Genomic DNA, 11,890 nt, shown 5'->3' with positions numbered 1-11,890 from the left:
TAACGAATAAACATGCTTATTCGTTAATACATTAAATGATAGCGAATGGCCCTCATTCGTTATCTCATTCGTTAAACATGGTTAACGAATGAGCTTACATTTAGACGAATGTCCGTAACGAATGTAACTTACAATAGAGCGAATGGCCTTTTTATCATAATTACATTATAACCCCTATACTTTAATCTATTACATTAAAAACCCTGATAAAGATCGAGACAGACAAAATATATATTTTCGTAAGTTATCCTTCGTTCGTACGTTCCTTTCAATTTCTCCATTTATAACAGGCTCTTACGTTTAAGTGTTTCTAAAGGGGTCCCATAAGCCATTGGTTTGGCATAAGGCGGGTTGCGGGTTCTAAACGAGTCGGGTCTCGGGTTCGTTTAGGTCACTGCATCCAAATTACATTCTTATTATTTTAATAGTTTTATTATTATTGTTATTATTGTTATTATTATTATTATTATAGAACATTAGTTATTTACCAAAATGCCCTTGCCCGTTTCATTTATAAAAGCCGTGGCCTAGATCCCCCTCGTCACCCTTTCTTCACCTTCTTCCTTTCTTCCCCTTGTAACCACCGCCACCGTTCACGTTCTTCCGGCCACCATGGGTTGGAGAAACGAGTCGCTTGCATCAATTCCATTCTCATGAATCGATTTGCACCAAACCCATTCGCGTAAAAAGGATTCGCATCCTAAACGGTTCGCACCCAAACAATTTGCATCAAAACGGTTCGCCCCCAAATCCATTCGCACGTCAACGGTACGCATCTCAAATGATTTGCGTCACATCTAAAATGATTCGCATGTCGTTCGAATGATTTTCTTGAGTCGCACCGGAGCTCATGTAACTGGTTCAGGGTATGTCGTAGTGGTTCAGTTGGGTTTGGATCTGGTTCCATTAACCGGTTACGCCGGAACTCGAGACGTTTGTGACCAACAAGAAGAACAAGGAGTAGGTTGGGTCCTTAAGGTTCCTTTGTTTGAAGTTTGGGTCCATCTCGAGTCCTGTGTACGGTTTCCGTTCACCGGAGACCCACCCTTGCCGGAACTTGGATCCCGGTTCGAGTTGGGCTTTTACTTCAGCTTATATCTATGCCCTTTCATGTATCTTTTTGTTCAATTCTGTATGCATATATATATATATATATTTCCATATCATGTTTGTTTAACCAAGCTCTCGTTTTTAATCGGTTCAATCGATTCTTGTTCAAGACGACTTGATTTAGGTTCGATTACGGTTCGGTTTAGGTTGATTGGTCTATGAATGGTCCATTTAAGGTTCATGAGAGCCGTTTGGGCTCGGTTCGTTTCGGTTCCATTTTCACACTTCGTGTGCTCATTTATTATTAAGAACGAGAAGAGATAAAAAGAAAGATAAATCTTTAAATTTTTAAACATACCTTGAAGATTGGATAAACTTGATCTTGAATGGACAAAAGGTGAAATAGTTGTGCAGGAAGTGGTTTGTGTGTGTATGGATGTGATAATATTTGGAGAATGATGGTGGAATGATGAGGATAAGGATAAGATTAGGGTTTTTGGTGTTTAAATAGGATAAGCCCAAAGGCTTTTAGGCCCATAAGCATGTTTAAGTCCACTAACCTTACTACTTTATCATTTCCTACAATTGTTATTTAATTAATTTAAACGATGTCACATGACACGTTAACTAAAATTATCCCGATATACTTTATTTATTTATTATCGAAACGAGGACGTTACAAGTCTCCCCCCTTAAAAAGGTTTCATCCCCAAAACTTATTTATTACATAAACAACTCCGGGTAGAACTTACACATTTCTTCCTTCGTTTCCCATGTTGCATCAGATACTTTTGCGATGTTTCCAAATCACCTTTACTAATGGAATAACCTAGTGACGGAGTTGTTTATCCTTACGGTCAACGATTTCCACTGGCTGCTCGATGCAATTCAATCGTTCATTTACTTCTATGTCCATTAACGGCACGTGAGACGTTTCGTTGACAAGACATTCCTTAAGTGAGAAACTTGGAAGGTTGAGTGAATCCCTTCCAGTTCTGCAGGTAAGTCGAGCTTATATGCCTCTTCCCCTACATGAGCTATGATCTTAAACGGTCCAATATACCTTGGACTCAGCATCCCTTTCCTCCTAAAACGAATGATACCTTTCCATGGAGAGACCTTAAGCATCACGTTGTCACCAACTTAAAACTCGATCGGTCGTCGTCGCTTATCGGCATAAGACTTTTGATGGTCTTGAGCAACTTTCATCCTTGCCTTGATGTTATCAAATCTCGTGGAGGCTTCTTACATAACTTCCAAACTACCAATCTCTTTCTGACCAATCTCTCCCCAACATACCGGGGTTCTACAACGTCTACCATACAACATTTCGATAGGAGGCATCCCAATACTCGAATGGTAGCTGTTGTTATAAGAGAATTCTGCTAGATGAAGATGTTCATTCCAACTTCCTCCAAAATCTAACACACAAGCACGTAGCATGTCCTCAAGGGTTTGGATAGTCCACTCAGACTACCCGTCTGTTTGAGGATGATACGTTGTGCTGATGTTCAATCTCGTTCCCATCGCTTCATGGAACCTCTTCCAATATCGAGAAGTGAAACGGGTATCTCTGTCAGATATGATCAACAACGGCACCCCATGCTTCGTTACAACTTCTTAAATGAACACATTCGCTAACGTTTCTAACGAGATGGCTTCTCGTGTAGGCAGAAAGTGAGCACTCTTAGTTAGACGGTCCACAATCACCCATATGGTATCATGGTTCTTAGCTGTACGCGGTAGCTTAGTTATTAAATCCATAGTGATGTGTTTCCATTTCCACTCGGGTATTTCTAGAGGCTGTAGCTTCCCTTACGGTTTCTGGTGTTCTGCTTTTAACTTGCAAGCAAGTCAGGCACTTGCTGACATAATCAACTACTTCATTCTTCATACCCGGCCACCAATAGTATTTCTTCAAGTCTTGATACATCTTGGTGGATCCTGGATGGATCGAATATCGAGAATGATGAGCCTCGTCTAGAATACGACTCCTGAGATTTCCATGTCGTGGAAGCCACATCCAATCGAATCTGATCTCTATTCCTTGTATATTATCAATCAACTCATTCTGTTGCCCATAAATCCTTTATTTCTTCATTAACCCTTCATCTGCAAGCACTTCTATCTGGGCCTTGCTGATCTCGGTAAAGAGATCTGAGTTGACGATCAGCTAGTAAGACTTTACTGTCGCTATTACTTCTTCATTCTTGCGGCTTAAAGCATCGGTAACTACATTAGCCTTTCCTGGGTAATACTTGATTTCACAGTCATAGTCTTTAATCAACTCTAGCCATCTTCTTTGTCTCATATTCAACTCTTTCTACTCAAAGAAGTATATCAAACTTTTGTGATCCATATAGATAGTACAGTTAGTACCATACAAGTAATGTCTCCAAATCTTAACAGCATGTACTACAGCTGCTAACTCCAGATCATGCAATGGGTACGTACTTTCATGAACCTTCAATTGTCTAGACGCATAAGCTATAACCTTCCATCATTGCATTAACACGCAACCTAACCCTTGATGCTAAGCGTCAGCACAAACTACTAAATCCTCGTTCCCATCAAGTAAAACAAGAATTGAAGCCTGTGTGATCCTCTTCTTCAATTCTTCAAACGCCTCTTCCTGGAACTTACCCCAATTGAACACCATAGTCTTTCGGGTCATACCGGTCAACGGTGCGGCTATCTTAGAGAAACCTTGGATGAATCTCCTATAATAACCAGCTAACCCTAAGAAACTGCGTATCTCAGTCGGGTTTTGTGGCATCTTCCAATTCTTTATCTCCTCAATCTTCGCTGGGTCCACATTAATCCCCTCGGGATTGATTATGTGTCCTAGATGTAACAACTCGAGTTTTCCATGTACAACTTATCTCCATAATCCGACCCGTTTTATATTCGAGAAGTTTTATCACTGAAAAATAATCGCGTTTATCAAAAATTTATTATACGATTTATATTTATTTATTATACTTATTTAATATGTACTTAACTTTGGAATGTGTACAAGTTTACCCAAATCTAAACTTTAAACCTTCATTGTATCTACATCAAACCTCCAGGGACTAGAATGAAATTATACTTATAACCCATTTAACCAAAATCTGTAACCCGTTAACCCATATCCGTTTAACCATACCCGTAACCCGTGTATCTTGCTTGAGCCACAATTTTTGTCGTAATCTTGGAATTGAATCATGCTTGTGATTATTCTTACTATCTTCAGTCTAACCAACTCTCTTAATTAGGAAACGAGATCATATATAACACGAATTGATTTATTCTATGAGCCGACGTAACCTACAAATCGGGTATATAACATAGGCTTAATTATAATCCAATTCCTCGCGTCTACACACCTTTAGAACCATCGCCTACTAAAGCCATATGGTTAATTGAATTATCGACATTTCTTCATACCCTGTTCGTTATCCTCACCGCCGGTTCTGTTAGCTCGCGATTAACCTGTGTTTAGTCAACAATACAGGTAATAAATTATATATGTAAGTTCGTATTGATATGCTTAACAGTAACCCTAATATTAATTAAACAAACGATGAATGGATTGATCAATTGGATAATTAGGGTTTATGATGAAATTGGGATTAATTATCTTCTAGATATATATAATCGTTTACAGGTTACAACCAACTGACACACCAGCACAGATGGCTGGTGTGTGTGTGTTCATTACAACCTACCGGCCATAGGCGCGGGTTTAAGTCCCGGCCGGTCATGTTTTTGATATGTTATTATTTTCCTTGTTTTAACTTGTTTTTAATTATTCTTAATATATAATAATTGATATTAAATATTCAATAAACAATATTTTAATTAAACCGACATCATAAAGTTAAACGGTTCATGTAAATTAATCTCGTTACAAGTTTTTGTATATATATATATATACATAGATATATGTGTTATAAATGTATATATATATATTAACAATTATTTTATTAAAATCTTAACAACAATAATTGTAAAACATTTTTATAAATTTGCTAATATTTATTAGCTATATATTATAGGTATATAAATGTATATATATAAATATATATATATATATATATATATATATATATATATATATATATATATAAATATATATATAGGGGTGAGTTCTAGTGAAAACTTTTTTTAAAGAGAAAACTTAAAAACTCCAAAAAACTTCTAAAAAACTATTTTTAAATTTAAAAAAAAAATTTTGAAGTTTCTTTTTTTCTCCATTATTTTTATATGTTGTTATTGGTTCAAAAAGAAAACATGTCGGTAACCTCGTCGGTATAGTGCGATGTGTAATAGTGTGCATTGCATATATGCAAAAGTGTTTGTATTGCATAGAATACAACACTATTGCACATATTTGATACACACTATTGTATATATGCAATATAAGACTAATACACACATCGAATACACATTAGTACGTATGTGTAATACAACATTAACGCACATGTGCAACACATCGACTTTTATTTTATTATTATTTTATTCCATATAATACAACACTACTACACATATACAATACACAAATATTGAATATATGAAATAAAACACTATTAAACTCAAAAATACACAGTGTTACACATGTGTAATACAACGGTATCGCACAGTAATACGTCTGTGCATTACAGCGGTTTTTTTTATTTTATTTTATTTATTTTATTTTTTTCGAGTGAAATATAAGAAAATATAAGAATAATGGCTAAACAAAATTTTGAAAATATTTTTTTATTTTTAATTAAAAATAATTCTTTAGGAGTTTTTATGAGTTTTTAAGTTTTCTCTCTAAAGGTGAGTTTTCTGTTGTTCCACTCCCTATATATATATATATATATATATATATATATATTTATATATATATTATTCGTTTTAAACCAAACTATAATAAACGTATTAATGGATTAGAAGTATTAATTATATTTTTACCTTCGAATTTTGTTAAAGATTCTAAAATATAAATTTTATGTTAATTATATATTTAAACGTTTATCTTTATATATCTCAACTCATATTTATTCAAAAATTAATTATTTATAAGTTCGATTATACGACGAAGAATGATTTTTTATAATTAAATGATAATAAAAATCCGTTGAGATCAATCATTCAATCCATAACGTATCAATCATAATTGTAACTCAAATCACATCGAAATTCCAAATCCATTATACGTATTATATCATTTATAATTCACTTATAACATTATTTAATTAGGATTCTTGTTGGTAATTCTCGAAGAGCGTGATTTCCGCTTTCTTGTCGTAGTCATTCCCGTTTGGCTTATTCGATCAGGTGAGTTTGATCATTCCCCTTTTTATATACTGTTTTCAAAATTTTTGGGGACATATTCGTACTTATTCATATTTTCTATCATATATATATCTCAAACAATCACAAACATGATCATTGTGTGTTGTATCAACTAAATGCTAGTTGCTAATTGCTACTTGTTTAAGTGTGTTTGTATTCTATCAAGTCTTGGATTGTTATTAGTATGATCATACGACCGTCTTAGTAACTGGAGCCCGATTCGTTTGGCAAAGGTAAACCGACAATCTCAGTAATTGTAATTAATGCCCGATTCGCTTGGCAACGATTCATTGGCACATTATCAAGTCTTTGGTTGTGATTTGGTTATATACATGTTTTGTTATGACTTGATTGATTACTATCACATAGTTGGTTTACGCATTTATCACTTATTATTTATCAATTATCTATCATATATCATATATATTATTTGTTGTGTCAAAATTAGTGATCATGTCACTCAACATGTGTTGTTGACAAACTCCGTGTTTTACGCATATGCAGGTTGTTAGTTTTGAAGATTGAAGTTGGACATGTAGACAAGACTTTAGGAGATTATCCAGTTAAACTTCATTTGAACTTATATTCGTGTATTTTAAATTGTTTATTGTATTTGAGTAATGTGTGTATATTTGAATAAAATAATTAATTAGATATTGTCACTTATAGTCAATGATAGTATATTCGAGCTGTGAGCAATCGGATCACGCCCCGTTATTTCCGCCTTAGGTTGGGGTGTGACAGATTGGTATCAGAGCCGAAGGTTATAAGATAGGTCTTTAGAAATGGTCCTAGACATATGTTAGGAACCATATACGTGCTTCTCTGAACTGCCTTATGTGCTATTTATATTGTTTGCAGCTTGCTTATATTAATTATTTAATCGTATTTATCTTATTTGTTTAATGCACACACACACACACAAATTCCGTGGCTATGCCTCACATTCAAAATATTTTTCTAAACCTTTTCTTTTAGTAGATTGTCTTTTATTGTGGGAAATTCCTAAAGAATTCCCATGTTTTGTTTTATTCCTTCACCTTGAAGCGTGGGGGCATGACAAATGTCGTGCAACCATAACTTCAAGTGGTACACGTAATCGGCTAAACGGTTGCGTGGTAAGCATACCCGGCTAAACGGTTATACTTCTAAAAATTGTTTTTTTGATTATTCAAGTTTATTTAATTCATTGATTTGATATTTAGTTGAGTCGGTTAAATGCCATGTAACGCTCTTGGTTCGGACAACTCCATTGACTCGATAATTTGTTAATTAGTTGGGACAGTTAAATGCCATGTACACGCTCATGGGCTGACCAACTCAATTGTTTATTACTCGTTATTTGAATTAGGCCAACAAAATGCCATGGAACGTTCATGGGAGGCCAATTCACAAACTATATGTTACTTTATCTAGTTGGGCCATTCAAATTGCCATGGAAAGCTCATGGGAGGTCAACTAATTTGATATGCTTGATTATTTTATTCTTGGAAACCCTTATAAATATTGATCATTCACTTAAATGACTCAAACTCAAACATATTAGTTTCAATCCCGACTCGTCCTCGAGTCGAGTCTTCACTCGTACTAATTCATATACATACATATACATATACATGTACATACGCGTCCCATTATTTCACATCAACACATTCCTATAACTCACCTATCATCTTACACATTTTCATTGTTGATCCTCGTAGAATGTCTTCTCACGCTCATCGTCGTTCGTCGACCCCTCATGATCGCCGCCTTGCTGCTAGAATCACTAAGGAGTTCACTACTGCTTTTCCCGAGATCGTGGCTCAACTGCAAAATATCAACTCCAATGAATCCGCTACTTCAGCTACGCCAAACCATTTCCACTACAAGAACTTCACGAGTGCTAAACCCCCTTCTTATCCTGGCGAGGAGAATGCTACTAAGCTCCTCCGTTGGTTTGAACAAATGGAGAACAAGTTTATCTACTACGAATGTCCGGAAGATAAGCATACTAGGTTTGCATCGAGCGTATTTGAAGAACGAGTTCTCACTTGGTGGAACTCTTATAAAGCCCTACATGGTGTTGAAGAAGTTTTAGCTATGTCTTGGGAAGAACTTAAGGATGCAATGAAGAGAGAGTTTTGTCCCGAGCATGAACTGCGAAAGCTCGAGACGGAGTTTTGGGAGCTTAAACAAATTGGTGGTGACAATTCAACTTACTCGAACCATTTTAAGGAACTTAGCCTGATAGTACCTCACCTTGTAACTCCTTTGGCTCATGGTATTCGAAAGTACATCCGTGGATTGCTGACGATTTTCCTTGATGCTGTGGTTAGTCGAGACCCCCTTTCGATCGAGGTAGCTATTACTCTTGCTGCTTCACGGTCTGATGAATGTTAGAGATGGAAATCTGACTAGTAGGGATTCTAAACCTACCCTTGACAACTCTAAAGCTGATTCCTCAACCGATGCTATGACCGAACCCAAACCCACTAGTAACCCTTCTCACCACAAACGTAAAGCCAACCACCGCAACTATGCTGTTAACAAAACCAACCTACAACCCTCCAATCAAGATGCTCCGAACAAGAAACCTTATACTGGACCCTACCCATTATGCTCCACTTGCAACTATCATCACCTGCCTCAATCTCCATGTCGCTTGTGCACCAATTGCAACAGTTATGGTCACCTTACTAACACTTGCCGTGCATCGTCCGATACTCAAACTACCCCACTTGCTCAACCCGGTGTTCCTAAAACCTGTACTTCCTACAATTGTGGAGATCCTAGTCAACTTTGCAATGCATGCCCTTGACTTATCCATGCACATCAAGCTCAAGCCATGTCTGCCCCCTACTACATCCCTAATGCTTCTCAAGTCCCGACCCATCAACCATATCCACTACAAGCTCCTATCACCAACATGACTCACCCTTATCCAACTCCATATCCGCAAGCTCAAGTTTATCCAACTCACTACAACCTAACCCCACTTATGCAAGTTGTTCAGGTTCAACCTATCCAAGCTATCCCAAATCCACCTACCGCTACTACTCAAGTCATCATGGATCCAAGTACCTCAAGTGCTCCAAGTCAAGGGAATCAAGTCAATCGTAACTGAAGATCTTTGAAGATTTTATTGCTTTCTTTATTTCTATTTTAAGACTATCTTATCTTTCTGTTTATGCATCGTATTGACTTTTTGGTTATTTGTGACGTTCGGTGATTTTCTAGTTGAACTATGTTGCACGTTTCATCTTATGAATGACATTTCCTTTTATAATTCATTACGCTTTTGTACTCTTACCTTATCATCTTACTCATATCCATCACAATTCATAATAGCGTCTGTTTCAAGCAACCCATTTTCTTTCGATTTCACTCTTAATTATCAAAAGATAAAACAAGAATTACATGGTTTTATTAATCAAACTCGAACCTCTATTACCTTTTGAAATTTTAAAAATTTTCAAACTGTTTGTTTCTTTCAAAATGATGGTTTTAAATGTTTTGTAACCCACATGATGAAACAAGTTATGCGGATCATCCGACGATAAAAATAATGGTCCGGAACATAATTATTCAAGTCCTCGCATGGAAATCATAATACGTAAAATTGTGTGTCATGATGTAGAATCGAAGGTATCTAGGGTAACGGTACGGATGATGAGATGATAAGGACATGGTGAATACGCCGCTGATACATTCTATATATAAGTGCCCTTATCGGATTGTCATTTGAAGCGTTGTTGTGGTTATTATAAGTTCTATGTTATGATATTTTCTTTAAAAAGCTTGCTAGTTTTTAAAACGATGATGTTATGGTTTTCCTGAATTTTGGGACGAAATTCCCTAAAGTAGGGGAGACTGTAACAACTCGGGTTTTCCATGTACAACTTATCTCCATAACCCGACCCGTTTTATATTCGAGAAGTTATATCACCGAAAAATAATTGCGTTTATCGAAAAATATTATACAATTTATATTTAATTTATTATACTTATTTAATATATATTTAACTTTGGAAAGTATACAATTTTAACACAAATCTAAACTTTAAACCTTTATTGGCTACTGTGTTTATTTATTATACTTCTGTATATATATATAATCATTTACAGGGTTACAACCAACTGACACACCAGCACAATTGGCTGCTGTGTGTGTGTTCATTACAACCTACTGGCCATAAGCGCGGGTTCGAGTCCTGGCCGGCCATGTTTTTGATATGTTATTATTTTCCTTGTTTTAACTTGTTTTTAATTATTCTTAATATATAATAATTGATATTAATTAAATATTCAACAAACAATATTTTAATTAAACCGAAATCATAAAGTTAAACGGTTCATGTAAATTAATCTCGTTACAAGTTTTCGTATATATATACGTATACACACACACACACACATAGATATATGTGTTATAAATGTATATATATATTAACAATTATTTTATTAAAATCTTAACAACAATAATCGTAAAACATTTTTATAAATTTGCTCGTATTTATTAGCTATATATTATAGGTATATATATATATATATGTATATTATTCGTTTTAAACCAAACTATAATAAACGTATTAATGGATTAGAAGTATTAATTATATTTTTAGCATCGAATTTTGTTAAAGATTCTAAAATATAAATTTTATGTTAATTATATATTTAAACGTTTATCATTATATATCTCAACTCATATTTATTCAAAAACTAATTATTTATAAGTTCAATTATACGATAAACAATGAATTTTTATAATTAAATGATAATAAAAATCCGTAGAGATCAATCGTTCAATCCATAACGTATCAATCATAATTGTAACTCAAATCACATAGAAATCCCAAATCTATTATATGTATTATATCATTTAAAATTCACTTATAACATTATTTAATTAGGATTCTTGTTGGTAATTCTAGAAGATCGTGATTTCCGCTTTCTTGTCATAGTCATTCTCTTTTGGCTTATTCGATCAGGTGAGTTTGATCATTCCCCTTTTTATATACTGTTTTCAAACATTTTTGGGACATATGCGTACTTATTCATATTTTCTATCATATATATATATATATATATATATAGTCATTCTCTTTTGGCTTATTCGATCAGGTGAGTTTGATCATTCCCCTTTTTATATACTGTTTTCAAACATTTTTGGGACATATCCGTACTTATTCATATTTTCTATCATATATATATATATTTCAAACAATCGCAAACATGATCATTGTGTGTTGTATCAATTAAATGCTAGTTGTTAATTACTACTTGTTTAAGTGTGTTTGTTTTCTATCAAGTCTTGGATTCTCATTAGTATGATCATATGGCCGTTTTAGTAAATGGAGCCCGATTCGCTTGGCGAAGGTAAACCGACAATCTTAGTCATTGTAATCAATGCCCGATTTGCTTGGCAACGATTCATTGGGACACTATCAAGTTTTTGGTTGTGATTTGGTTATATACATGTTTTGTTATGATTTGATTGATTACTATCACATAGTTGGTTTGCACATTTATCACT

Source organism: Bidens hawaiensis, unplaced genomic scaffold, assembly GCF_021521415.1.
Source record: "Bidens hawaiensis isolate Kalapana, Puna unplaced genomic scaffold, B.hawaiensis_p1.1 tig00003378_1, whole genome shotgun sequence".
NCBI lineage: Eukaryota > Viridiplantae > Streptophyta > Magnoliopsida > Asterales > Asteraceae > Bidens > Bidens hawaiensis.
This window is presented reverse-complemented; position numbering follows the sequence as displayed.